General features: G+C 34.1%; 1 long non-coding RNA gene across 1 annotated transcript; it reads right to left on the bottom strand.

Moving 5' to 3' along the window:
- Positions 1-4,542: 4,542 nt before the first annotated feature.
- LOC107837802 (uncharacterized) lies at positions 4,543-5,486 on the bottom strand. The gene is made up of 3 exons (XR_001663845.1): positions 5,189-5,486; positions 4,748-4,888; positions 4,543-4,559 (listed from the first exon to the last, which is right to left on the bottom strand). It is a non-coding gene; the product is annotated as an uncharacterized LOC107837802 (long non-coding RNA).
- Positions 5,487-5,726: the final 240 nt, after the last annotated feature.

Below are 5,726 nucleotides of genomic sequence, written 5' to 3'. Positions count from 1 at the left end.
CAGCAATAAAGATCATCAATATCCTGACACTATTTTTAAAAATAAATAAATACAGAAATACCTGCACCCCAACAGTGCAATTTAGTTTGAATCAGTACGGCTTGGCCTGTTAAACCCAATACTACAATCTTATTTTCTAAATATCCTGTTAGTACCCGTATAATTCCTTCTTTATTATTTTGCTCATTATGCCGTCATCTTCTGGGATCATTATAACTGTTATTTGCTGTGAGCCTGTGCGCCGAGCTTCTAACTCTTTCTACAAAATGGTATTATTCCCTACAGTTCCAAAGACAGGTCTCATTCACACTAAAAAACAGACAGCCAATAATCTGGACCAATTCAGTTATGAATTTTTAAAAAATAGTCATTAGATCAGCCCTACAGTTGAGCTAAACATGATGCTAGAAGCATTTTTTTTAGCTGCTTATGAATTTTTTGCTACAAATGATCAACTGTACAGAATATGTTCTTATACTTTAGGCAATAACATGTTAATTTGTTTGCTCTCTTGTGTATTTCTAATATTGTAAATAATGAAATAATTTACAAGATTAAATAATTAGTGGTTAAATGAAAAACCTGCAAAATGTGAATTTTTAAATTTGATTACTAGGTTACTTATCAGAACACTCAACTGAATAATCGATTAATAGAACAATCATTATTTGCAACTCTAAATGTATGTTTTATACTTTCAGGATTTTAAGGTTTTAATCATATTCATGTTCTTCATAAGCAGCTGTCATGTTGAAGTATTTTAGTCTGGATCAAAGTGACGGACCGGTCTCTAAGCTCATGTCTTTAGGATTAAAACCAGTTTGCAGTCTGATGCCTGCAGCTCCACATAAATCCACTGCTCTGTGTAGGTGGACTCCTATCAGTGGGGCCACATCAGCTGTAAAACCACTTCAGAGCCACTTCCACTCGGAGCTTCACTCCACCTGCAGGGAACCAGAAATGGCTCAGAACATTTTTAGAAATGCTGTCAGCCTGAAAATGAACTGCTACTATGTTGCTTTTTGTCTCAGCTGCAGGGGAAACGACTGTGAATAAAACAGAGAAAAAACCTCTGATGTTGTAGAAAGAATCATAAACGATTCCCAGGAATGGTCATAAAATGGTTGATGTTCACAGTGAGCCTGAAGCGTCATTCAGTTTACAGCTGACATGGCTACAACTGGAAGCTCTAACTTACAGAAAAATCTAATTTACACCTATTAAAAAAGAATTTTGCTACATTAAAAAAAATATATAGTTTCCTGTTTCCTGCAAAATAGGAAGCTAGGAACCTAGATCACCCTCAGAATCCTGTTGACATTTATTAGAGATTTCCAACTGAAACTCAAAACCAGTCAGATTAGAACTCTGTTGGACATAATGTCCAATAAAGGTAGGAAACAACTCTTGGATCCGTGTCTCTATTTAGACATTAATTGTCTTAAATTAACTAAAATTACCACAATTACAATCACAAATGTTTAAATACATTTTGAATTCAATGAAAACAAAATCCTTAAAACTTCCCTCCAGCAAAGTCCATGTTTTGGACATAAAACAGGTTTTACATTTTATTAGCTACTCATAGGTAGTTAAGGTGGAACCAGTTTACATAAGCACTTCTTCTTCCAATCTCTTATAAATATCTTAAAAATCTAGGGGGAAAAAAGCCAAGTCAAAAGGGAAAAGAAATGTGTCATAAACGTTCACTAAAGAAGCACATTTTAGAGCTTTCCTCTAAACAAATGAGATGTTTTACACATAATTTAAATAATGTAAATATCAGCAAAAGGTTTTTAATCTGCAAAATTTTAACAATTAAAAACAACTAAATGGAAATATAGCAAAACCTACATCTTGCTTCTCTGGAACAAGACTGCATTAATGAAGAAGTCGACACCTGTTGGACTGTAGGACATGGAGACTCAACACAAACCTGAGAAGAGGCATTACTGACTGAGAAACTGCACTGATTTCTGATCAAAATCATTCAAGATAAATCAAGATGTGTGACAGATCTTTGTGCCATTTGTATGCTTGGATTCATTGGTTAGAGTTTCTATTGCCAGGATAAACATTACTTAGAGACAGTAAAAAACAAACAGCAGCAGCAAAAAAATAATAGCTAGCTCAACAATGCTAATGATAGTCATGTTTAATGTGTATTACCAAAAGAATAGTTTATTACCTCTCGTCTCGAAATGCCAGCAGTAATATCCACCACCTACATCCTGCTCTGGAGCTGCTGCAAAGCCTCCTGAGAAATAAACATGATAGCCAAAGTTATTCATCAGAAGAACTATTGAATCTCTACAGGAAGAAAATTGCTGCTTATTAATAATCTGTAGTATGTTTCAAACATGTGGTAACAGTGACGTGTCATTTCTTGAGAGCAACAATCTCTTCATATCAAACTCAGTTGAATTTATCCAATGATGTCAGAAAGTCTTTTCCTGTCATCCAGATGGCTCGGTCCAACTTGACTGTAATTTGGAGCTAATGCATTCCTGCAGTGACTATGTAAATAATTTCTCAGAAGCTGGCATTGCTGCAAAGACACCACATGTGAGGATTTGAGGTTTTTTTTGTGTTTATTTTAGGTTTCTGTGTCTATTGAGTCTCTGTGTTGTCCTGTCTACCCCTTGATTGTTCCCAGCTTTTTGACCTTTCCTGTGTTATGCACAGTTTTCACTCTATGATGATGATTTATGAGGCTCAATGGCAAATTTCCCTGATTACCCTCTGTATATTTAATCCCACCTGTGTTTCTTGTTCCTCGTCTGATCCTTGTCTTGTCAGTTGTCAAGTCTATCATCAGTGTATTTTCTGCACCAGTTGCTACCATTATTGAGCTATTAGCCTTCTGCTCATTCTGTGCTGATTGGACTTGGTATTTATGACATCATCATTCCCTACAACCTGGGTTCGCTGTGTCTTCCTCACCACCTCTCACTGCAAATCATGACACCACAGTGTCAAAGTGTTCAAATTACAGCAACTAATACTGCTAATGGGTGCCAAAGTTAAAGTCACAGCTCAGTATCATTAAACAGAGCAGAGGGCCATGACAATGTCTCTAGATATAAAATAAAATGTACAAAATAAATGGTAGAAGCTTTTTGGCCATAATAAGCAGTGACAACAGTTATAAGAGGAAAATAGTTTAAAGACTGTTGGAATTAACGCTATGCCCTTGTGTTATTGTTTTATTGGGAATATTTGTATATTTAAATCAGCAGCAGTTCTGATTACAAGTCTCTTCCACTGTTTCTATTTAAAAAACACAAACACATTGAGGAAACCCTGGTAAAAAAAAAAAAGTATACTTTAGTATACTAAATTTTAACATACTTTAGCATACTTTGATTGATGTACTTAAACTATACTATGTTGGAACAACTTTTTTGTGCTTAGTATATTTTAATAGTATTTAAATTAGTATTAAATTACAATTTTTAGTATACTTCGTATACTGTAACGTACTTTTTTGGAACAACTTCAAGTTGTACTTAGCATACTTTAAGTGAACTTTTTTAATGTACTATTTATATATTTTGAGTGTACTAATTCTGTCATAGAATTATATTAAAAATAAACTTTTAATATACTGCTAATATATTAGTAATGTATTTAAATTACACTTAATTTTTAGTTTTGATTTACTGCTATTGCTAATAAAGTACAATTTTAATTACTCATAAAAGTCTTCTTTATTCCTACTTTCCTATTTTGTATATTACATGCATAACTACACTACAGTACTTTCATTGTTTTAGGCTACAATTACATAGAAAGATTAATTACACAAGATGTTCACAGTAATTCAAATATTTTGTTTTATGACCGACATTTTAAAATTGTCCAATTTTATTCACAATTTTATGAGCTTTACATAAATTAGCAGTTTACACATCAAAAGTGAACACAATGAACATGAAAATTTAAGTGTGACAAAAAAACATGAATGTTATTACTTTAAAGAACAAAAATTATAATTACATTGTGCTTTCAATATATTACCATTTTTGTAACACTTTATTTGATGGGGTGTGCATAAGACTGACATGACACTGTCATAAATATAAAATAAAACCTTTCATCCAACTTTTAAAGCAAATTCTTATTAAAATTTAATAAAATTTACTCAATGACACTTCATGACACTGCTGGTATGTTTCTAACATGAGTGAGGATCAATGACAGAACATTCCCATTCACTGCACCACTGCACCTTACAGAAACCTACAAAAAAGAACTGATGATGATGGGGACCGGGTGCCTGGGGTGGAAAAACATTTCTGGGTGTCTTCTTTGCCTGTTTATGTTAGAAGTAGAAAAAAATAGTCAGCAATGTCATAGAATCAGTTGATGTTGGCATTAACTATGAAGCTGTTTTAAGTGTGGACTTAAGGAGACAAACTACCTTAAAAGCTTTCCATCCATGATCTGAACACACTGATCCTTGCAAGGTAGTGAGGGTGGCTGGTGGTGCCCATCTCCAGCAGTCAGATGAGAGGCAGGGCTCACCCTGGACAGGTCACCAGTCCCATCACAGGGCCCTGAAAGCCAACAACAAATAAAATGTATGAAAGAGAAATGTTAGATAAACAAGGGGAAAAATTCTGACCAGTTATCTTTAAATCAAATCATGTTTATTAAGCACTTGGTGTTGGTAACGCACCAGTTTTTGTTGTTGAAAATGTAGCTAGCTCCTCATTAAAAAAACAAAACAAAAACAAAAACATACATTATGAAGACGATGTGGAGGTTCATCCTCAGAGCTGGTTGGTGATCTGGTGGAGCCAGAGCCTCTTGTGAGACAGAAAAGTCTTTAGGTTTCCTAACACTTGATTTCTCTGGCTTCCTCTTTCATCTTCATTTGCTTAGACTGCAAACATATGTTGAAGATAAAAACATTGATGAACAAGTTGTAACAACAACCTCACAATATCAAAGTATCTTTGACATATGGAGCTTAATTAAAACCAGGTTAAGTTTATGAATAAAAGTATAAGTCGCAACAAACAGCCTCCATGCATTTATAACATGAAGCTGAATGATTGCTATAGTAATAATCATACAAGTCACAATAAAATTGATAAAATAATTATTTATAAAACCAACGTAAGTTATATATCTTTACGGCACTGTTTATAATTAAACGGAGATAATTAATAAGCAAACTTACCACTAGCTAGCAAGACGCCTTCGTCCCTCCGGGCTCCTTTTGTGAAACACATTTCATTTCCATCGGTTGTTGTCCAGTTATGTTGTCGTCTAACTCGGACTTAGTCACCAGCTTGAATTTACCAAAATTAGTAACTATTGTCAAGGCCCTCTCTACTTTTAAGGCAATATTATGCGAGTAAAAATGGCGAATTTGGACAGCGTCTGTTATCTTCCCTGCGTTCAAGTTTTTTCTTCTCTTTGTGGCGTTTATTAAATAAATGAAAGTGTGCAATACCGCCACCATCTGGTCTGGAGTATGAACTGGTGCTAATGCCTGATGTATGATATTACATCATACATCTGAAAATGGATTGGGTACTTTAACAACATTACATCAGGATTATAATTTTTTTTATTTCTTGCAATTTAGTAAAAGATTATTAATAACCATACTTTATGGTATTCTAACCATACTTTTTAGGTGCTTAAAAGGTATCCCTAAAAAGCACCTAAAAAGTACTTTTTAGGTGCCTAAAAGACATACTTCTGCATATGTA

This window comes from Poecilia formosa, unplaced genomic scaffold (genome assembly GCF_000485575.1).
Source record: "Poecilia formosa unplaced genomic scaffold, Poecilia_formosa-5.1.2 Scaffold177, whole genome shotgun sequence".
NCBI classification, from domain to species: domain Eukaryota; kingdom Metazoa; phylum Chordata; class Actinopteri; order Cyprinodontiformes; family Poeciliidae; genus Poecilia; species Poecilia formosa.
Note: the sequence above shows the minus strand (reverse complement) of the source record. Positions and strands in the feature narration are given on the sequence as shown.